At 40.0% G+C, this 24,819-nt stretch overlaps 1 protein-coding gene across 1 annotated transcript in view; it reads left to right on the top strand.

Moving 5' to 3' along the window:
• Positions 1-9,048: 9,048 nt before the first annotated feature.
• LOC308078675 (LHFPL tetraspan subfamily member 2a protein-like) overlaps positions 9,049-24,819 on the top strand; it is a 68,034-nt gene continuing 52,263 nt past the window's right edge. The window contains exon 1 of the mRNA XM_080419945.1: positions 9,049-9,182. The gene's annotated coding sequence lies outside the window, so the exon portion shown is untranslated. The remainder of the gene's footprint in view (positions 9,183-24,819) is intronic.

The raw sequence follows: 24,819 nt of genomic DNA, 5'->3' as shown, positions 1-24,819 counted from the left end.
TGGCTCTGCATCGTTTATGATATTCATTCATATTTGATACAGCCTGTTTCTGGCGAAAATGGAATTAATTCTGCCTTTTAAAAGTCTTAAGAACTACTACTTCAGGGTCTGAAATCACTGGCCCTCATTTATCAACGCGGTGCAGCCCAAATAATGGGCGTACGGCGAGATCACCGCACCTTTCGGCATTTATCAATATATCCTGACTTGGGCTTCATCCTACCGTAGGCTGAGATCTCACGTCTGGTCGAGACCAGTTGTTGACGTTGGCTGCACCCGTTTATTCCATTCTAGACCTGCGGAGCAGAATTGTCTGACTGTCTGACAGGCATCTGGACACATAATCCACTCCTAAATGTATATCTACACTAATAAATAATCCCTGTGAAAATATAACATTTTATAAAGTAATTTAAACAAACTGCTTTAACAGTGATCAGTTGCATTGGCTATTTTAAAATTGCAAGCTCAAAAACGGGTCGCATCGCGACGCGTTGTGAGCTTGTAGATCTGCTATTTTCAAAATATACAGCGCTTCTGCGAGCGCATTTTCGGGACTCCCGACGATCTTTTCATGGACAGTGAGGTGTACAAACTTACAGTAGCTTGTCCTATGTTATGGAGTTATGTCATAGAGAGTTTTGAAGACTACAACCTGGCTGGGTTAAGGATATAAACCCGACGCTCCAATCTCTTATTAACGTGGTGGTACGGGAATCACTGCCGCCCGTCCGAGTCTCACGGGGAATATCCTACATGACTGCTTGTGCACTGCTCGGTATGGGTTAAATAAATTAATATACAAACGTATTCCATTCATGGCTATGTGATTGGTATCATAATCATTCATGTAGGCTACAAGCCTACGTGACAAAGATTGTACCGCTACGGTACGGATTACATGAAAAACACAGTTGGGCGTGTGTGTGTGTGTGTGTGTGTGTGTGTGTGTGTGTGAGTGAGAGAGAGAGAGAGAGAGAGAGAGATGCGTGTGCGTGTGCGTGTCGGTGTGTGTGTGTGTGACTTGACAGGCAGCGAGGCGAGCCGGCCAAACTCTTTCTTTTCGGTTCTTCATGTCGTAAAATCGGGGTGTTTCCAGAATATTTAAGGGCGTGTTATTTAAATGACGCTCGTTTTCAGACGTGAGATTTATCAAAGCTCCGACCTGATGTACGCCAGGATTGGCTGTGTAGGATTTATTGTTAAATGTGACTTCGACGTTGGTGTACGGCCGAATATATGGAAAAATATAAGCCGGTTTATACGCTCCGTTGATAAATGAGGGCCACTGTCCCTACAGCAGCCGCGTTCATGGGAAATGTAGTCTTTGGGTTGTTTGACTCGTTTCTAGTGTTTATATTGTGTTACTCTTTGGGTAAATGTGTACATTTACACCTTCAGTCGATGCTTCATATCCATGAGTAAAATCGCCAGGGTGGTGTGTTTATTTTTGGAACACAGTTCTTATATGAAGCGATCTAAGATTCCCCAATGAGGATATCAACACAAAAAGTAAAGCCACGAACCTGCGGAAAAGCGCCCTCTACTGGCAGTGACGTCAGGACTATGAGCTTGTAGATCTGCAATTTTTTTTAAATATCGTGTACATTTGTGCAAATCTTTGAATATATATATATACATTATTTATTTTAAAGCGAACATTGTTATAACCCAAATCTTTGCTTCTGGGTATTCTACAAATCTACAAAACAGTTTTTTGGGGGGAAAAAACTTATGATGCTAACCCCCCAGAAGCAAACACGAGTTAAAAATGTTTTTAAAAAATATATATACTCAAAGATTTGCACACATTTTCACGATGTTACGATCTACAACCTCGTACGAGGTTGTAGATCTGCCATTTTTGAATAGCCAAAGTATAACATAATGGTTAAAGTGGTTACAGCGATGCTTTTTACAGGCCGGGGGCTGTGAGGTGAACCGTGGAACATCTGTTTCCCAGGAAGCTTCTCTACCCCCCCCCCCCCCGTTTATTTTATCGACCAAATGTGACACTTTGGTTTGATAAAGTAAATGTTTGTTAGTTGTGTGCACTGCATCACAACACCACAGCAACGTCATAAAGCATCACTAGGTTAGTGTAATGTATAGCCAGTGTATGATAGGATGAATGGGACAGTTAGACTAATTACATAGTGCTAATTACATCCCGCTCCTTACAAACGTAGAGCCGGAGGATTCTCAGCTCTCAGGCACATATCGTTTCTGTCGGGTGGAAACCTTGTATATGTCCAAAACCGTTCCTATTGTTATTATTTTGTTTAACTTTAACATAAATAAAACAGCCGATCTACAAGCTCGGCTATTTCTCTACTTTTGTGTGACACTCTTGTATAATTAAGTGGGGCATTGATTTATGAGAAAAAACATTAACAGTTGAAATATGGAGTACAAGATCCAGTCACAATATGACTTTACCATGACTACTGTATACCATTTTTCATTCACTTGATTGAATAAGAGTGTCTGGATAGCTCAGTCGGCACAGCTCTTGTCAATGGACCACAAGGCTATGGGTTCGATCCCGGGCACCGCCAACTCAGCATGTGATTAGTGCAGCTTAAGTGTGGCACAATTGGCACAATCTAATATTGTGAACTGATGATAAATGCTACGCTCCACCTCAGTTTAGCACATTGTAATGGGGATACACTCTCGCACTCTTGCTGATACCGACAATTAGTCTCTCCGTCCGACCTACTTACTACTCAAGTAAAATTAGCAATACCACAATATAAAAGGCCTGTATTCAAATGTTGATTTAAAGGGATAGTTCACCCCCAAAATGACCTTTTTCTATCGATTAGTCACCCCATGGAGACTTGAATTCATGGATATGTTTTTGTTTTTGACGCAACTCCTAAGCCAATAATTTGATGACCGGCAGCGGTTCCGGTAGGAGACACAAAGAGTCTCCTTTGTGTCTCCTACCGGAACCGCTGCCTACCGGTCCGCTGTTCATCAAATTATTGGCTTAGGAATTGCGTCAAAAACGAAAGAATATCCATGAATACAATCTCCATGGGGTGACTATAATCGATACAACATTATAATTTTTTTGGGTGAACAATCACTTTAAGTAAGTAAAAGTTGCCACCACTGGTTTCTCAGCCCTCTCTCTGTGGTCAGCTGTGTGTGTGTGTGTGTGTGTGTGTGTGTGTGTGTGTGTGTGTGTGTGTGTGTGTGTGTGTGTGTGTGTGTGTGTGTGTGTGTGTGTGTGTGTGTGTGTGTGTGTGTACACACATAGTGTCATTAGAAACATCAGCAGCCAGTGTCATAAATGTTACACAGTGGTTTTGGTGACTGTCTTTCACACTTCCATCCGCTGTGGTGGAAAACTCGAGTAAAATGTTTACGTACGTCTACTTTACTTCAACTCCACTACAGAGGCACACATTGTATTTTTTACTCCACTAGAATTATTTGAAAACAAAAACTTGTCAACTAGTACTTCTAATCTAAGATTTTTGACAAAAAAAAAAACCTGAAGAAGAAAACATGTTACATTCCGCATCTAAAGAGTACTTGGTACTGCAAAGACATTTTGATGCCAATACTTTTGTTCTTTTATTCAAGTAAATCGTTGTAACAGTGTATTGCTACTTTACTAAACCGAAAAGCAGTGTTCATTTTGACAGCAAATTTTGAGTTTTAGTTATAGTCTTTTGAATACAATTCCATTTAGATTTAGCATATTTTAGTCATCTGATGTGTTTTAGTCTTACTCTAGTTTTAGTTGACTAAATATCATAAGATTTTATTTCATTTACAAATTAAATTTACAAAATTAAATTAAAATTAATAAAATTTTGGCGGGATGTGATGGCGTCGTAACACCTGATTTATACTTCAAGCTCACAACGTGTCAGTGAAAAAAGGTTGGCGACCCACATTTTTCGTCGACAAAATCAACACTGCCTGAAAGGATGGGATTACTTCTCCCACCACTGTCTCTGTGGCGAGCTGTCCCTGTGTGACATTCACAGCTCTCGTCCTTGTCATTATAAACATGCAGTGTCATGATGCTGTTTACAGTCAGTGTGTGGCTTCGGTGACGGTCTGTGACACTTTTCATGGGGTCCTGTGAAGTCGGCCTCATGGTGGGACTTAGCACCCCGGTCTAGTGCTGAGTCAGCAACGCTGTCACTTTGTGTTTCCGTGTGATGTGGACCCAGCCCCTCACGCTTATTTCTTCAGCTGTGACCAAAGAAAATAAAAGAAAGGCTCAGACAACTCGCTTATTAATGAAATGCTCCAGACTTGATTCCCAACAGCAACAAAACGACGTCTCGACATTGCTGTCCTCTTCAGGTTATTTAACGCAGTGGTTCTCAAACTATGGGTCCCTAGATCATGGCTTCTCAAGTCCAGGGGTGTCGCAGAATACTTGATCATATTTGGAATTCATCAATGGAACTTCAGTTTAACCACTTAGACCCTCTATACTTAGTAAAACGGACCTTAGTTAAACTTTGCTTGCTGCGTTCTTTTTTAGCCCTACAGTATGTAACGGAGGTCCTCTTAATCTCCGTTACGTTACAGGACTTTGGGATATGTTCATATATATGTCAGGGGACACACAGTTATACATGGTATATATTGCACATGATAAATTATGGATTGTAATTATAATCTTTATTATCTGTTGGCATGTATGTGTGTTCCAGACATCGGGGGAGGGGTAACCTGTGAAAGAGAAACAGCAGAGTTAGTATAGTTATGCTATGGGCTCTAAGAATATAAATGTTATTGCTATGTTTCTCACAACTTACCTGTCCTTTCCTGTCTCCTACTCCCAGGGTGCAGGACTATAAGGGTCCATGGGGAAACAACAGCTACTTTTATAGTTCCGGGAGGGTTCCATCAGAAAGGATTGTGCCAGGGGTGGGGAAAATGTTATATAGTTATGTTTGTGGGTTATTGTGGGGTTTGGGGATGGTAGTTAATTTAGATCAGTTAAGTGATGTCATATTGTGGTTTTCATAGTAGGTATATTGCTGGGTTTGGTATGCGGGGGGGTTTTATGGGAAATTATTATGATAGAGCAACCCTGTAGTTGGTAGCACCTGAGGAAGTGAAGGGAGTATAAAATGCTGCTTTCTATGCCAGTCTGTAAGGAGGGCTGGTCAGAGTAACATGTGCCCAGAGGACATGATTTTATTGTTAGGATGTATCTTATGGACTTTTTGGTATCTTTTTGGAATAAAGGCCCACCAAGTGGATTTTATGTATTTCCTGCCTCTGCCACTTCTGGTCATGACCGCTCGGTCAACCTAACACAGTACATCAAGTCTCTTAACCAAAAATAGCAGATCTACAAGCTCACAGTGCTTCACGTTGTGACGCGTTGTGAGCTTTTTTAAAGCTATTTTTGGTGAATGTTCCCCCCAGAATAGGAATGCTGCGGTTTAAGTGCAAACACCAAGTATAAAAGTTATTTTCAGTCTGGCCTAACGGAAACAAATATTCTCTCAACAATCTTTTTGCTCGTGACATACTGTATCTTTGGGGGAAATATTTACATACCGTTAATATGACAAAAGGTGCTATGTGTAATGTAATGTAATTCAGGGGTGCCGTGGATGAAAAGGTTATTTACAGGGGTGTCCTGAGCCAAAAATGTTTGAGAACCACTGCCCTAGATGATTTGTATGGTCCTGTTCTCTCACTCAACAGTAAACAAACCAACATACTACAGTATTATGTGTATTCTTTGAGACACACATACGGGTATTTCGGGGCGTGGACAAATCTGCCATAACTTTTTCGGGCGAAACACAGCTTTCACCATTGGAATTGCACTACGGAATGCACACGTTGTTACATTTTATGGGTTTATTTCGTCATAGCTCAACATATGGTGAAGTATTGTAGTGCAGGTCATTGCAACAACCACCGATCTTGTGAAAAGTGAAAACGGGACAGCCAAATATTCTAAACGTTCCGCGATTCTGCTAATAATCATATTCTTTGAGACACATGCAAGTTTTTGCTGGGCCAAACAATGAATCACGTGACGTTGATTCCCTTCCCCTATTCGCTCATACTAGGGCATGACGTATGTGTAGGCAGTAGAATACAGGGGGCTCAGGAGGTAGAGAGGCCGCATGGGAACCGGAAGATTCCCAGTTCGATCCCGGGCCCCACCAGAGTTAGTGTTGAAGTGTCCTTGAGCAAGACACTGAACCCCTAATTGACCCTGATGAGCAGGTTGTGCCTTGCATGGTTTCCTCTGCTGTCAGTGTGTGAATGGGTCAATGTAATGCAAAATCATTGTAAAGCGCCTTGGATCAAGGCGTTGTATAAATGCACCATTTATATACATTTCTAAAGTGACAATTTAAGACCTTTTTAACTAACCTCTAAAATAAAATAAAAGACCATTACTGTGTGAAAAGTAACAAACTATATTATGAGGAATGGTAAAACATTAACCAAATTGTGCTAAATCCTAAATCTAAGCCTGACCCCATGATAACAGGTAGCATCCATCTCACTACTAATCGGCTACATCAGGGGTTTTCAACGTTTTTCTACAAGCAACAAGACGATCTTCAAGCTCACGACACGTCGCTGCACGGCACTTTAAGAGCTTGTAGTTCGGCTGTTTTCGGGGAATGTTCCGGCTTGCAGGTTGAGATCAGTGTTCTTTTTTTAGATCTTAATGTGGCCTTTTAGGGACCACCAGGGGGCACTTTAGGGTCTGTAGCTCTGAGAGTGTACAAACATTTTGTACACTCTCAGAGTCTGAGAGTTAAATAGATTTGTTCTATTCCACCAGTCCATTTACCACAACTGTGCTTTTATATCACGTTTTTATCAATACAGATGTCTGTCTGTCTGTCTGTCTGTCTGTCTGTCTGTCTGTCTGTCTGTCTGTCTGCGCCCATTCTGTCTGAATGGGCGCTTCTATTGAATTAATCCAAATATAGGAACTGGAGAGGGTGTGTGAATGTCAGTGGTGAGAAATAGCTCTATGCATGATCTGTCAGGGAGCAACACATTGCACGGATGTGTTATTAGGCTCATGCTGTAATCTGATTACATTCATGTAAAATTATTAAACGCAGTCTGGTTTAGCTATAGTTGATCATTCCATCCTATACCACTGGTTCTTAACGTGTGGTCTGGGGACCCCCCAGGGGTCCTTGAGGGTTTTCCAGGGGGTCCCCAGCAAAATGAGGAACAAACTAACAGTTTAAAAGCGAACCCTATTTGACTTTTCAGCTATAAGCTCACAACGCATTGCGATGCGACACACTTGTGAGCTTGTAGATCTGCTTTTTTTCTATGTTGACGAATCTTGACAAATGTCTTAAGGGGGTCCCTGGCACAAAAAGGTTTTCCACTGTCAAATAGATATGAATCAAATGTTTGGAATAGCATAGTAGTAGTTTGGAATGGTATCTGCCGTGGTGGATAATAAGTTTGGATATTTGAAAATAGCAGATCTGCAAGCTCACAACGTGTCGCGATGCGACGCGTTGTGAGCTTGTAGATCTGCTATTTTCAAATAACCAATGCATAGAAGGTTTAAAGGGAACTAATGTGACGCTATATCAACTCATTTTGTTGGGGACCCCCTGGAACCCCCCCACCCCTGAAGGACCCCGGACCCCACTTTGAGAACCACTGCTCTCAACGTGTCAGCATGTGTAGCAGTGACATTCCATGCCATTAAAGGGACAATCCGTGCTCACATATCCTGCATTTAGCTAAATGCTTTAACTGTTCAATTCTTATTAGATTTACCAGACTGATGGCCGGATGGAGGTAGGGAGGGCAGTGGGGGGAAGTAACTAAGTACATTTACTCAAGTACTGTACTTAAGTACAATTTTGAGGTACATCTACTTTACTTGAGTAGTTCGGTTTTGACATCCTACCCCACTACACCTCATGAGGCAAATATTGCACTTTTTCAAAAACGAATTTTACTCCACTACAATTATTTGAAAACTTTACAAGTAAGTTTGCATAATTATATTATTATTACAAAACACAACATTAACCAATTAAACCATATTTGATACAAAAACAGCTGATCGACAAGCTTACAATGTGCCGCAAGATTGACACATAGACACATTTGAAAAAGAAAACCTCAACATGTTTACTTTGTAAAAGTCTCTCTCTCTCTATCTCTCTCTCTCTCTCTCTCTCTCTCTCTCTCTCTCTCTCTCTCTCTCTCTCTATATATATATATATATATATATATATATATATATATAGCTATTTTTTATAGCAATAACCACAATAAAAGTACTCTGTTACAAGTAAAAGGCCAGTAATCCAAATTTGACTTGGGTGAAAGAGTACACAATTATTGTGTTAATATATATATATATTTGAAAATAGCATATATATATATATATATATATATATATATATATATATATATATATATATATATGCTATATACTCTTTCACCCAAGTCAAATTTGGATTACTGGCCTTTTACTTGTAACAGAGTACTTTTATTGTGGTTATTGCTATAAAAAATGTTTTACTCAAAGTAAAAATATCAGAGTAGCCTACTTTTTGGAATGGATGGAGGAATGGGTGGAATGGAAGGGGCAGTGGTGGAAAGTACATTGACTCAAGTACTGTACTTAGTACAATTTTGAGGTACTTTTACTTTACTGGAGTATTTCCAATTTTCAGTACTTTTACTTCTACTCCACTATATCTCACAGGCAAATCTTGTACTTTTACTCCACTACAATTATTTGAAAACTTTATTACTAGTTACTTTGTAGATTTTGATTATTATTACACAACATACATTAACCACTTCAGGCCTATATACATTTCGGCCATTTGAAAATAGCAGAAGTAAAACATTTCAGTACTTTTTCCACCACTGATACTTTTACTTAAGTAAAAAATTTGAGTACTTTTTCCACCACTGGGAGGGAGGGGGGAGCATCACGTCATTTCATCCCGGCCCACAAGCTCCTCTAGCTGGGGGAGAGAGTAGCAGTCAGTCAGCCCTGTGGTGCTGCTGAAGCCTGGAGGAAAAGAGGAGAAACTCTATAAATGTACATGATTACATTTAGTACCGGATACAAGTTACAATCAGGGACCCACAAAGAATCATTTTATCTAAAAAGTTGGATTTCTTTTTTTCCTGCGGGCGCTCACAACAAACCAAGAAAACACGTAAGTATAGTGGCGTTGCCATGTCCGCTTAGTATAAGCGACTTTGGGCTTATTTGTCTGTAAAGTTGCTTGTAAGTAACTATTGGTGTTGCGTTTTTTGGGCTTGTTTCTAAAGTGTAGTCGCTTGTGTGGGCTTGTTTCCTAATGTTGTTTAAACCAGTGGTTGTCAAACATGTTCATATCAAGGACCCCCAAATTAATATATATTTGTAGACCCAAGTAACTCCCCATACAAGAGTGTGTTCTCTTTTTCCCATGATTTAAAAACAAATAAAAATAGCAGCTCTATAAGCACACAACACTTTTTCAAATAGCCAATGTATATATAGGGTTTGAGTGCATGTCGCTTCTTTTGGGTTTGTTTTCATATTTGCTTGGGTTTGTTGCTTATTTCTCTCACAAAACCTGGCAACACTGGTAAATCCCATTCAATGGTCGAATAAAGACCAATACCTATGTTAGTTTGCTTAACAGAGGAAAAACTTCCTTTGTTCATGTAACTGTGGGGGAGTTACAAATGGAACCAAATGGACCCGTACGGGTCCATTTGGTTCCATTTATAACTCCCTCACAGTTACAAACGGTTACATTGAATCTAACGGTTTATTTAACGGTCGGCATTTTCGCGTGTAGAAGAGAAACTCGTGGCAGAAAAAGAACGGAGCGACAACATTACGTTTTTTTAACAGTTGTTTTTTCATTTATTGCAGCTTTATAAAGACTTTGGCGTTATTAAATGTCTTTTAGACAATTCTGTGTCATTGTTTCACTATAAAATGATTTGTGTATTTCATGGCAGACATAAACTTCTAGCATCCCCCCCTAGCCCTGATACATATCATGACCGTCATGGATGAACTTCAACCTGGTGTTTGAATTTTCTCTATTTACGGCCCGTACATCTACATAAACGTTCATATTTCAAATATAAAGTGCTGAGCTCATGGCCACGGATGTTACAATTAGGTACGGGCTCTCAGAAGTACCCGTATCCTCCGTATTGTTCAATAAAAAGCATTTTAATCCGATTGATGGCCATTCTTCCGTATTTCCTCCATACGCTTTCAACTACGCGACCCCGTCGGTTGGGAGGTGTATTGCACTCTGATACATTATAACACTATGACAAAATGGCCACCGATCGGATTAAAAGGCTTTTTATTCAACAATACAGAAGATACGGGTACTTCTGAGGACCCGTACATAATTGTAACATCCGTGGCCATGGGGTAAGCACTTATATTAGAAATATGAACGTTAATGTAGATGTACGGACCAACAAGGGGGAAAGTGCAAACACTTTTTTGAAGTTCATCCATGACGGTTGTGACAGACGACCCCCCTTTTTTGCGGTGAATAACTCGGTGATAATGTAAACAAATGCATGTGGGGCTTAATTAATGCAGTTTCGTCAATCAATGACTATATCATGAATGAAATTACACGACAGACTACATGTTTATAAGCCTATAACTCAAAAGACAAGTTGTGTTTAAACAGCTGGTTGGTGGTCGCAGGCTGTAAATTATTTAAATTAATGTTATGTGTGTTTTATGTGCGTGTGAATGAAGATCTATGTTGATTTTAGAGAGTTTTCTTTTCTTTTTTGGGGGGTAGTCTTTAGAATTTGCGGAGCACAGATTTTCCAATCTCTTTAAAAACCTGAAAAGGTTCCACTCGTGGATGATATCCCATTGTGTGCATGTGTGTGTGCGCATGAGCGGTGTGTGTGTGTGTGTGTGCGTGTGTGGGTGCGTGCGTGCGTGCGTGTGTGTGCGTGCGTGTGTGTGTGTGTGTGTGTGTGTGTGTGTGTGTGTGTGTGAAAGAGTGTTTAGGGTGATTTTTTGGGGGGGGACATCTGCATTACAAAGTTTAGAATGGAATGGCCCTATGTATGCCAGGGGTCTGCAAAGTTTTTCCAGCCCAAGGACCCCTTAGCTGCAGAGAGAGATGAAGCAGGGACCCCCACTACATATCGTAAAACATTGTGTTGCAGATTAAACTTTTCCATATATTTCATAGCTTCATAAACTTGTTTGACAGCAACTATCATCATTATAGACCATATTCACACGGCGGCCATGTTTCTATGAAGTCAATGAAAGTAGCCACCCCGGGTGGCGGCACTTTCAATGTTAAATTCCAATATGGCCGCCGTGTGAATATGGTCTATGGTCGTGTAAATGAATGCTGTATTGTTTGTTCACACATTATCTTTTCTATTAATATATTGGATTCGCGTTAATGTGTAGCCTATTTTCAGACATTTAACCACTTAAGGTAAACCCTCAATACTTAGTAAACATGACATTTGGCTCTGTACTTGGTCTGCTCTTTTCCCCCTCTACACCAAACCGCCTCGCTGCGAATCTTCCCCTTAGAATAGAGATGCTTATACGGTTCAAGTGGTTGATGTAAAAATAGTTCATATCTCACACACACACACACACACACACACACACACACACACACACACACACACACACACACACACACACACACACACACACACACACACACACACACACACAGAATTAGCACCCCCCACCGGCCCCCCCCCACCCCTTAGTGATCCCATGATGATCTCCTAGTGGTCCCGGAAACGCTGTTGAAGACCCCTGGATTCCATTATAAGCTTTATAATATACATGTAAGTGTAGAGACTCTATGTCAACCGTGCCGGCTTATTTGCATAATGTTCTTCCCATTCTTGATTGATTGATTGATTGAATACTTTATTTAGAAGTTTGCAGAGAAAAAGCACATGAAAGTACAGTTCAAATACAAGGTCAACTAAATAGGATAAAAACAAGAAAGCCACTTGCTTGTTTCAAATGGGGTCCTTTTGTACTCAGTTCATAGTGACATTAAATGACAGACAGATATACACTACTATGCAGAACAGTTTAGAAATTAAAAATAAGAAAAACAGAAAAAATATGTACAGTAAAAAGTTCAGGGGGGGGTACATTTACTCAAGTACTGTACTTAAGTACACTTTTGAGGATTTTTTACTTTACTGGCGTATTTCCCATTTACAATACTTTTACTTCTACTCCACTTCAGAGGTAAATACTTTTACTCCACTACAATTATTTGACAACTTTAGTTTAGTGACTTTGCTGATTTAGATTATTATCACAAAACATACATAAACAACTTCAGCCCTATATACATTTCGGCCATTTGAAAATAGCCCATCTACAAGGCATTGTGAGCTTGTAGATCTGCTATTTTCAAAAGATTTTGTATACATTTTGAACTTGTGAAATGGGACATTCTGCATAATGAGTACTTTTACTTTTGAGTATATTTTGATGCCAATACCTTTCTTTTACTCAAGTACATTTTGATTACCCGGACTTTTACTTGTAACAGAGTACTTTTTCCACCACTTTTTCCACCACTGACGTGCATACAGCTGAGATTTACTGTAGATCTTGAGCTGTATACTTACTTGACCGGGGTCCCCCAGGGCTCTGTACTTGGGCCCCCCCCCCCTGTATTCGCTCTATGCTAAAAATATCTTTGCGTTGTGACTCGTTGTGTGAGCTTGTAGATCTGCAGTTTTCCCAGAACAGAGAAGCTTTGGTTGCAGTGGTTTAATGGAAGTCATGATGGATTGATTGACTTTAACTTATTTAGACCTGAGGCCGATTCTACAGATCATCTCTGTCGGGTGGAAACCTCATATGACCAGTACTGTTACTTTTCAGGATTCAAATAAAAAAAACATCAAAAATGGCAGATCTACAAGCTCAAAACGCGTCGCTTCGCGCCACGTTTCGAGCTTGTGGATTTTTTGTATGCCGCCAACGTACATTGAAGGATAATACAGGATTAAGTAATCAGCCTGACTAATTGATTTATAAGATTATAAAAAATCTATTCGAATTTTGTTCGTGTCGATTCATTGATATACTGTATAAGAAAAAAATATTCATATAAAAAAACTGCTACCCGATTCTCGAAAAATAAAAAATAAAGACTGTTAACTCTTTAACTGCCAGAGTATATACTTTTTTGACTACTTTTACTTTTGGTACTTTAAGTATATTTTGATGCCAATACTTTTGTACTTAGTAACATTTTGAACACAGGCCTTTTACTTGTAACAGAGTTTTTTTTAAACATTTGAGTACCTTTTCCACCACTGATTCTGGCGCTATAATACGTGAAATTACAATCTTTCTTCGGAGTCTAATGAAATCCTCAGTGATCATTTAACTCTGAGCGTATACAAATGCACGCATACGGGTCTATTTTGGTCACACTTGTGCCCTCTCAAGAGTTCCAAATGCATCCGTTTAACACTGAGGATTTGTGTAGCTGCTTAGGAAAAGTTCTCTACTAATGTTTTTTTTTTTTTTTTTTCCTTTTGCCTAAATAGAAATGTTCAAAGAGTGGGAAAAAAGAATATGAGCAGAACCTCGTCTTGTGTCCAACACAGCTCACATGATGCAGCTGGCAAAATCTGTTAAAGGAGTAGTTCACCAAATCAATCTATCAATTACACACCCCATGAAGCCTTGAATTGATGTTTTTTTTTCTTCTTTTTTTTCGCATTCCTAAGCCAATAATTTGACGACCGGCGAAAGATGCTAATGTATCCGGTAGGAGACTCAAAGGAGACTCTTTGTGTCTCCTACCGGAGAGACCACCGGTATACTGAAGCTCACAACGCGCCGCGATGTGACGCGTTGTGACGCGTTGTGAGCTTGTAGATCTGCTATTTTCAAATAGCCTAGGTATAAAACAGGGCTAAAGTGGTTAATGTATATTTTATAATGTAATCATATTATATCTGCAAAGTAACAAGTAACTAAAGTTTTCAAATAATTGTAATGGAGTAAAAGTATAATATTTGCCTCTGAGATGAAGTGGAGTAGAAGTAAAAGTATAGACAATTCGAAATATTCCAGTAAAGTAAAAGTACAGTACTTGAGTAAATGTACTTAGTTACTTACACCACTGGTTATGACAGAGTGGATGTCACGATAGTCACACAAAGCTACGGAGTCACTGAACGTCAGTTACAGTTGACCCTTGTGTGCGTCGTCATGCATTCTCATAGCAAACGGCACAAGCACCGCGGACCCCCATCTGAAAAGATTTTGTGCCAGGGACCCCCCCCAGACGAGAAGATTCATGTAAATTAAAAAAATCCTTTTGGTAGGGCATTCCACATTTTTGATGAATAGCATGAGAACGAGTTCATTCCCTTAGTTGAGCCAAATCTGGGTTGAACATGATTTGTGGAGCTGCCTCTGGTGTTATGATCATGGACTTCATTAACATTTTGGAAGTATTTTGACAAATACAGGGGGATCCCAATGTTGTGGTGTATCTTGAAGACCAGGCCCATAGCAAGTTGCTGTACTCTGTCCTCAACTCTAAGCCATCCAATCCTAGCAAAATGAGCAGGGGTTAGATGGGTTTTGTGATTGAGGCCAAGAAGTAGCCTTACAAGTTTGTTTTGGGATGTTTGGAGCCTTGTTTTTAAGGCCTTGGAGGTGTTGTGATACCATATGGTGCATGCATAATCATAATGACCTTGAATGAGGGCCCCTGCAAGAATCTTCAGAGTATTCTTACTGACTAGACGATCAATCCTCCACAAATAGCGTGTTGTTTGGTTGACATTTTTGATCACTTTTTCAGCGTTTTTGTTACCAGAGAGGTTTGCCTCCAAGATGGAGCCCAGGTTGGTAATTTCATCCTTTCTTTTGATGACATCATCACCCACTTTGATCGTGAAACTCTCTGCCTTGCTAAGGTTAGGACTGGACCCAAAGAGGATGGATTCAGTTTTACCCAGGTGTAATGAAAGTTTGTTGTCAGAGAGCCAGATGCAGATCTTGTTGAGTTCAGCGCTGAGAGTTTTCTCAACATGCAGCCTGTCCCTGTCCGAGACTAGCAGGGCCGAGTCATCTGCGAACAGGAACAGTTTGCAGTCGCAGGCTGATGACATATCATTCACATATATCAGGAACAGTAAAGGTCCTAGTATACTTCCTTGAGGAACACCACAAGTCACAGGGAGGGGGGGGACTGGGTGCCGTTTACTTCCACCACTTGCTCCCTCCCTTCCAGGTAGGATCTCATCCAGTTCACTGACGTATCATCAAAACCTATTGCTTTGAGCTTATTGATCATAATTAGGTGATTAACGGTGTCAAAGGCCTTCTGGAGGTCCAGCATGACCATGCCGCAATATTTGCCCTTGTCGTCATCTTGTTTGATAGAGTCGTTCAAATAGAGAAGGCATGTGTCAGTGGAGTGGTTTGTTCTGAAACCAGATTGGAATTTGTAGATTAGATTTTTCTCAGCAAGATCAGAAGAGATCAGAAGAAAAAAGAACACAGGTCAAATAAACCAGACAGCTTTTCGTTGCTACTGTAGTTACTTCGACTTAGATTATTAATACAATAACCACTTGGCACTATTTATATTTCGGCTATTCAAAAATAGCAGATCTACAAAGCAATGTGACACGTTGAGGGGTTTGTAGAGCTGCTATTTAAAAAAAACTTTAACACATTTTATGAACAAAATGAGTACTTTTACTTTGGTACTAGTATACTTTGATGTCAATACTTATATACTATTACTCAAGTAACATTTTGAATACAGGTACTTTGCCTTGATTTAGCCTACTGCTACTTTTACTCAAGTACAATAATCAAATTATGTCTTACATCGTGCCATGCTGCAAGCTTGTACATCTGCTATTTTTGAAACATTTTAGAACATTCTTGAAAGGGTTTTAAAAGAGTTCTTTTTAACGCAAATCATTTTGGGGGTCCTTGACATGAACCACTGACTTACTTACTTACACCACCTGGCTTATTTGTAACTGAAGCCCATTCAGCACAATGTCAGCATGACAGGAGTGTGAAATCTGCAAATTGAATGTCTGCCCCCCCTCCCTCTCTCTCTCTCTCTCTCTCTCTCTCTCTCTCTCTCTCTCTCTCTCTTTACTTAAGTAAAAGTATCAATACTGCCATGTAGAAGTACTCTCTTACAAGTCAAAGTACGGAATTCAAAATTAACTTGAGTAAAAGTACAAAAAGTACCAAAAGTTGTAAGTACTAAAATGTTTGAAAATAGCAGATCTACAAGCTCACAACGCGTCGCGTGAGCTTGTAGATTGGCTATTTTCAAATAGCCTAGGTATAAAATAGGGCTAAAGCGATTGATGTATGTTTCATAATGTAATAATTTATATCTGCAAAGTAACTAGTAACTAAAGTTTTCAAATGTTGTAGTGGAGTAAAAGTTCAATATATGCCTCTGAGATGTTGTGGAGTAGAAGTAAAAAGTACTGACAACTGGGAAATACTCCAGTAAAGTAAAAGTACCTCAAAATTGTACTTGAGTATGTACTTGGTTACTTTACATCACTGTGCTAATTGAATGCCCCCCCCCCCACCGTGTCAGAGGTGACACCACATGATGCAGGACGGGACGGGCCGTGGCCTCAAACATCTGTTAAAATCTGGTGTTCAGTTTGGTAGAGCGTAAAGACCCACACTGTCACGTGTAAACCTCGTAAGTCCAAAAAGCGTTACTTTTACAGGAAATGTAAGAAAAGAGCCCGTCTTCCAATGGATCCAATGGAGTTATTATTTGGTCACAAGCTCTTGTTGATGCTTTTCATTGGTTCAATGTTTTCCTGCAATGACCCCTGCCATACGATAAAGTATAAAATAGGGCATTAATACTTTATTAACCCTTTAAGACCGGGATGTTTTAAAGCGAAAAATTTTAACTCCGATCTGTGCTTCTAGGGGTCCCTGAAACGACATATTTTGAGATGGGGGTACATGGCCAAATACATTGCCAAAGATTTGAGTTAAAAATGTTTGCTTTAAAAAATATATCAAAGATATATCGCGATTTTTCTAAAATAGCAGATCTACAAGCTCATAGGGCGGTACTCGGTGCCGCGCTATGTATGAATGAAAATTGTCAAGTAAATTGTCATTGAACCAATGGAAAGTATTGGAACACATTATTCTCTTTGACCGTTTCCTGAAAAGTAACAATTTTAGACATGCAAGCTTTTCCACCCGACAATGACGATATAAGACAGAATATTGACTTCCACTGTGAGAGCCACATCTGTTTTTCACATAAACCGTAATCAGTTCATTTTTTTTGTTTTGTTTTTCTATTCTTGATTTTTTAAAATAAAAGTGCTTAGTTTGTCGGCAAGAATTAAGGCCCAATAAACCTGTCCAAAAAAACCCTAACCAGGAAGTGTTGTAATCAAATGTACACATTGTCGATTTCGGGCAGAAACCTCATATCTCCATATTTAAAGGAGTAGTTCACCCCAAAAAAATATGTATTTCCTATCAATTACACACCCCAAGAAGCCTTGAATTCAGGAGATGTTTTTGTTTTCGTCGCATTCCTGAGCCAATAATTTGATGACCGGCAGAGTCTCCTAAACTAAAAAATCTCCATAATTTCAAGGCTTCAAGGGGGTAGATACTTTGTCATACTACAACTACACTGTCACTCGGAAGCAGCTGGCGACGCGTTGTGAGGTTGTAGATCGGCTACTTTTGCTATCTCCCAAACAAAATATCACTTTCGTCATTTTATCATCTACTCAGGCTTTTGGGACCCCAGACAGTTTTTAAGTTGCTTGATTCAGTATTTAGACATTTGATATTCATTTTATCAGACACGCCCCCTTCCTATACAAACCCATTGTAACTTCAAACTCCATTTTAACCATGATAGATTAATCGGAAACATCCGTCCTTGGTTCTGGTGACTCATCCTGCCCTCCTAATACGTGAGGGGCCGTGTTTTTTCAATTCCTTTTTTCATTTATTTTTTATAATCTTTCTTTTAAATGAAAATAAAATACAATAAAACATTTTAATAAAATAAATGAAAAGTGTAATCGAAAAAACACGGCCCCTCATGTATTAGGAGGGCAGGATGAGTCACCAGAACCAAGGACTGGTGTTTTTGATGAATCATGTTACAACTGGAGTTTGGAGTTATAATGGGTTTTTATAGGAAGGGGGCGTGTCTGATAAAATGAATATCAAATTGAACCAATGAACGGCGGCAGTGAATGACACCCACCACCTTTCTATGGGAAATTGCATTTACCTCCCCTTGATGTCTCCAGATTGGTGATTTTCCAGGCCTGTTTTGAAAGAAACCAGTGAGTTAAATCTTTTAATCCATACAATCCGGGAACGCATCTGCCTCACTTTAGATTGCTTTGGCTATTAAAAAATAGCCTGCTATTTCTTTTTTAATCGTGAACATTTTTGCAAATCTTTGAATATATATTACAAATGTCAAATCAAATATATTTTTTTTTTTTAAACATATGTTGCTATATCATCAATTCAATTCAATTCAATTTTATTAAAGTGTCAAATCACAACAAGTTGTCTCAAGACACTTTACATGTAGAGAAGAGACCCGACAGTCCCACCCTGAGCAAGCAATTTTGCGACAGTTTATATCATCATATGGTGCTCCAACTTTTCCATGTCAAGGACCCCCAAAATCATCATTTGGCCGCGGACCATCATTTGGCCGCGGACCCCCATCTCAAAATGTGTTGTTCCAGGGACCCCCCCAGAATCAAAGATCGGAGTTAAAAATGTTTGCTTTAAAACATATAATTAAATATTTATAATATATATATATATATATATATATATATATATATATATATATATATATATATATAATATATATATATATATATATATTCAAAGATTTGCACAAATGTTCAAGATTTTTCAAAAATAGCAGATCTACAAGCTCATAGCACGACACTGTGTCGCGCTATGAGCTTGTAGATCTGCTATTTTTGAATAGCCAAAGAAATCTAAAATGACACAGATGCGTTCCCGGTCTTCAAAAGGGTTAATGGATGGTGTCGGGGCTTAGGTATTTTTTTCCCCCCGTTTCCTGAAAAGTAACAGTTTTGGACATACAAGGTCTCCGTCCCACAGTGATGACATGTCATGACACGGGACGTTTTCTAACATGTGTCTCGTTAATTCAAGGACGACTTAATTACCAATAAAAGTGACATTCGTTGGAGTGCACTGTGCTGTTCAGTGCTGTGTTGGGGAAAGAAATACTCCGATTATGGTTTACTTAAGTAAAAGTAGCAAAACCCCTATGTAGAAATACTTCTCGATTCAAAATGCCACTTGACGGAATGCACAGAAGTATTGGCATCAAAATATACTTAAAATACCTAAGTGAAAGTACTCAATAGCCCATTTCACAAGTTTTCAAAATTTGACAAAAATGTCACCTGGTGCCGCGCTGCGAACTTGTACATCTGCTATTTTTGAACATTTTTGAAAGATCTTGACAGTGTTTGGGGGTCCATGGCACGAAAACGTTTGAGAACTACTGATTTAGAAGGCATTTGTAGAATCGGCCTCAGGTCTTAATGGGTTAAGGGCATTAGCCTCCTTGAGTAAATGTACTTAGTTACTTTGCAGCACTGCTTGTGTGTTGGGGATACCGAGTAGAGTGGTAAAAGTGGGTCAGATTACGTTGTAAGGTTTTCCATCCCTTCGCTTTCCAGAACGACCTTCTGACTGAATTAGAAACAGACGACCGTCCCGGTCCGTTCATATACGCACAGGGAGAGTTCAGAGCTGTGGATTCTTTTTTTTTTACTTTAGTAAAAGTAGCAATACCACAATGCAGTGGTGGAAAGTAACTAAGTACATTTACTCAAGTACTGTACTTAACTACAATGTTGAGGTATGTGTACTTTACTGGAGTATTTCCAATTTCCAATACTTTCACTTCTACTCCACTACATCTCAGAGGCAAATGTTGTACTTTTACTCCACTACAATGATTTGAAACCTTTAGTTACTAGCTACTTTGCAGATATAAATTATTACATTATAAAACATACATTAACCACTTTAGCCCTATTTTATACGTAGGCTATTTGAAAATAGCCGATCTACAAGCTCACAACGCGTCACAACGCGTCTCACCGCATTCTGCAAAATGTACTCATTTTGCAGAATGTCCCATCTAACAAGATTTAGAGTTTTCAAAGTGTATCAAAAATCTTTTGAAAATATCAGATCTACAAGCTCACAGCAGATCTGTGAGCTTGTAGATGTGCTATTTTCGAGTAGAGAAATTATACAATAGGGCTTGTTTGCATGCTAAATGTATGTTTGTAATAATAATTTAAATCTGCAAAGTAACTAGTAACTAAAGCTGTCAAGTACTAGTAAATGTAAGTGTAAAAGTACAATATCTGCCTCTGAGATGTGGTGGAGTATTGAAACATGGAAATATTCAAGTAAAGTAAAAAGAAATCCAACAAATTGTATTTAAGTAGTCTACTGGTTCAGAGATGGCCTGTTAGTTTCACTGCTCCTGGAAAAGTCTCTCACACACGCACGCACGCACGCACGCACGCACGCACGCACGCACGCACGCACGCACGCACGCACGCACGCACGCACGCACGCACGCACGCACGCACACACACACACACACACACACACACACACACAGTGGAACAGAGTCTTTGTCCTCTGTGATATTTTCCGTTACCGTCTTCGTCTTTTCATTTGTTCCATATGCTGCCTGTGTGTGTGTGTGTGTGTGTGTGTGTGTGTGTGTGTGTGTGTGTGTGTGTGTGTGTGTGTGTGTGTGTGTGTGTGTGTGTGTGTGTGTGTGTGTGTGTGTGTGTGTGTGTGTTAGTGTGTGGGTGTGTGTGTGTCTGTGTGTGTGTGTGTGTGTGTGCATGCGCGCGCATGTGGGTGCCGTCATGCACATGTGTGAGCAAAAGTAGCACTACCACAATGTAGAAATACTCTGTTACAAGTGTTACAAGTCCAGTTTTTAAAGTACCAGGTACTGCATCAAAACATATCACTACCAAAAGTAAAAGTACTAGAAATCTTATGAAAATATCAGATCTACAAGATCACAACGTGTCACATTGCAACACGTTGCAAGCTTGTAGATCGGCAATTTTCATATAGACTTAAGTCTAAAATAGGGCTTAAATAGTTAATGCGTGTTTTGTATTAAGAATTTAAATCTCGATAGAGGTCCGGACCCGCCGGAACGACCCTATCCGACAACAGGTTGTCGGCAGCAGACGTTTTCCATCGCAGAGTCGGCCCAAAATCGGTGCGGTGGAGAGCTGCCTTTAGATTCATTGAAAACACACGTCCTTGGTTCTGGTGACTGATATTGTCCTTCTAATACTTCAGGGGGCCGTGCTTTTTCCTTCTTTCCCCTTATTTATTTTTTTGTTGCTTTTTAGCCCTTTTTCTCCCCAATTTAGTCGTTATGCCAATTGATTCCTCCCCACACCGAATTCTGTGTTGTCACTGCTGTTATATCCTACTGACTCACCTGCCAGTGAGGAGCCCCCACCGAGAGGACGTAGAGCCTTCGTCCTACTCCCAACTCCCTGCTGAAAGGGGCCGCCCCCAGCCTGTAGGAGTACATGCAGGGACAGCCTTCCCGCCCGGCTTCCCTCCCCCGAACACGGGCCAATTGTTCGTATAGAATAGACCCTCGACAAAGCCGGATGCATCACGATGGATTCGAACCCATAACCTCCGCGGTGGTCGGCAGTGACTTTACCACTGTGCCACCCAAGCCGTGTTTTTTCAATTACTTTTTTCATTTTTTTTTGGGGGGGGGGGAATTGAAACATAAATAAAAATAAAGATATTTGAATACCAAATATCTAAATACTGAATCAAGTAACTTAACAACTCTCTGGGTTGCTCACAAAAGCCTGAGTAGATGTTAAAATGACCCCGAACATGTTTCAAAGTGAAATATCCCTTTAAAGAATAATAACTAGAATCAATTGGAATCAATTATCTTTCTCTCTCTCTCTCTCTCTCTCTCTCTCTCTCTCTCTCTCTCTCTCTCTCTCTCTCTCTCTCTCTCTCTCTCTCTCTCTCTCTCTCTCTCTCTCCCCATCTCTTTCCCTGTTAAAAAAATACATTTAGATAGTATAACGTTTAGAGAGATGCTGGGTTCATTGTTTACCTGGTATCCTATAGTTTCAAATATAGCCTACATATTGTAACGCTGGGGTACTATTACACATGTGTGTCCTGTTACTTTGATTGAGGGAGGTGTCACTGATTTGGGTATTGGCTACATGTGTGCCGGGGAGGGAGAAAGAGTTAGTTAAGTTGGCTGCTCTGGGGTGCTGTAATGCGGGACTGAGTTAACTGAGAGACGGCACACGTCCTCATTATTATTAGCCTTGTGCTAGCCACCCTCTGTATTGTTTTATTTCCAGTGACCCTCAACCTCGGGTTAGCTTTGTGCTGCAGAGGCAAGGGAATAAATCTGGGCTCAGTGTGTTATGAGCTGGCAACTTGCACATCGTCTCCTCGCCTCGTCTTTCTAGCTACCCCGCAACGTCACAATATTATGATTTGTATATATGTATAGGTTTATTGTTTACCTATTATCCTAGGTTCTTGAAGCACTACACTGTCTCTCTGCATTCTATGCATGTGATTACCTTGTTTATTGTACAGTAAGTCACTCTGGATTTGCTAAAGGCCTACATTATTGTGTCTCTCTCACTCTGTCTCTCTTTCCCTACCCTTGGTCTGTGTGTGTGTGTGTGTGTGTGTGTGTGTGTGTGTGTGTGTGTGTGTGTGTGTGTGTGTGTGTGTGTGTGTCTGTCTGCCTCTCTGCCTCTCTATAAATGTATCGCGCGCGGTCGAATCATGATGCATTGTAGAATTATGAATCTCATTTTTGTTGAGGATCATGCTAAAACCACTTTCAATGTGGTGTCCCTATTTGGGACATTATGTAGGCAAAAATATTTAAAATGTTCCCCAAAATAACAAAAAGAACAGATCTACAAGCTACTTTTTTAACTTGATTATGATTAAGAACTATGATTATGAGTATTATTATTAGTATTAGTATTAGTATTACAATGTGTTGCAGTGCGACCCAAGCAACCAGTAATTCGACCCAAGTAACCAGTAATTCAAGTTTTCAAAGTAAAGTAAAAGTATAATATTTGCCTCTGAGATGTAACTCACAACGCATCGCGATGTGACGTGTTGTGAGCTTGTAGATCTGCTATTTTCAAATAGCCGAGGTATAAAATAGGGCTAAAGAGGTTAATGTATGTTCTATGATATCATAATTTATTTCTGCAAAGTAACCAGTAATTCAAGTTTTCAAAGTAAAGTAAAAGTATAATATTTGCCTCTGAGATGTAGTGGAGTAGAAGTAAAAGTATAGACAATTGGAAATACTCCAGTAAAGTAAAAGTACCTCAACATTGTACTTGAGTACAGTACTTGAGTAAGGCCTACTCAGTGACTTTACACCACTGTTTTTATGAGTCTAAATTAACATAACTAAACATCATTCAGATACAATGTGATTCCAATGTGGATCGGTCAAAGATCAAGATTCGGGTTGACCTATAGTCTTTACTGGGAAGCCAGGATAGGGAGGGGTGGGGGTCCCTCACAATAACAAAGACCCTGCAAGACCCCCCCCCACACACGCACGCACGCACGCACGCACGCACGCACGCACGCACGCACGCACGCACGCACGCACGCACGCACGCACGCACGCACGCACGCACGCACGCACGCACGCACGCACGCGCACACACACACACACACACACACACACACACACACACACACACTCCTCTTATCAATGCAGAGCTCGAGTGACTGACAGGGGTAGGGGGAGGATGGACAGGGTCAGTTCTTGTCCCATTGTGGCTGGTTTCGTGTAGCCAGACAACTTTTCCACAATCTCCGAATGCTATAATACCAGTGGTTCTCAAACTTTTTCATGTCAAGGACCCCCAAATTGACATTTATTAGCCCGCGGAACCCCATTTGAAAAGATATGCCAGGGACCCCCATAAGAGAAGATTTTTACGGCTCTAGCAGTGATTCTCAACCATTTTAATTTCAAACCCCCAGTTTGACATGCATTAGGCTACGGATCCTCATTTAGTGGCATTTCTATCTCTGGGACCCCAATTTATATTGTAAAATCAATGTTAATGTAACTCTGAGAGTGTGCACATGGAACGGGTCCATTTGGTTCCATTTGGACACTCTCAGAGTTACAGACCCATAAGGGTCCATTTGGTTCTATTTGTGCACTCTCAGAGTTACAGACCCATAAGGGTCCATTTGGTTCCATTTGTACACTCTCAGAGTTACAGACCCATAAGGGTCCATTTGGTTCCTAACTATCCATCATTTAACTGGGGACCCCCTGGAACTCCCTCAAGGACCCCTGGGGGTCCCAGAACCCCACTTTGTGAACCAATGCTATATAGAGTCTGGAACCACAACTCCTAAAAGTCGAGAAAGGAAGCTGTCACTATGAAAATATCTTTTCATAGTATCTTTAAAATATATCTTTAAAATATGTATTTTCATTTCCATTTCTGCTATATAAGCAGCAAGCTGTGTACAGTTTATGCTTCGAATAATTAGATTTACAGTAGAACAAATGTATGCGACCGCAAAGACGAGATGGAAGTTGCTTTACCCCCTGATAATTTTAAAAGCTTCTGTGCGACAGTATGACAGAAGCATTTGAACATTTGGGAGGCAAC

Source organism: Gymnoscopelus braueri (genome assembly GCF_963280865.1).
Source record: "Gymnoscopelus braueri genome assembly, chromosome: 22".
NCBI lineage: Eukaryota > Metazoa > Chordata > Actinopteri > Myctophiformes > Myctophidae > Gymnoscopelus > Gymnoscopelus braueri.
The sequence above is the reverse complement of the archived record's forward strand: the minus strand, read 5'-3'. Positions and strand labels throughout refer to the sequence as shown.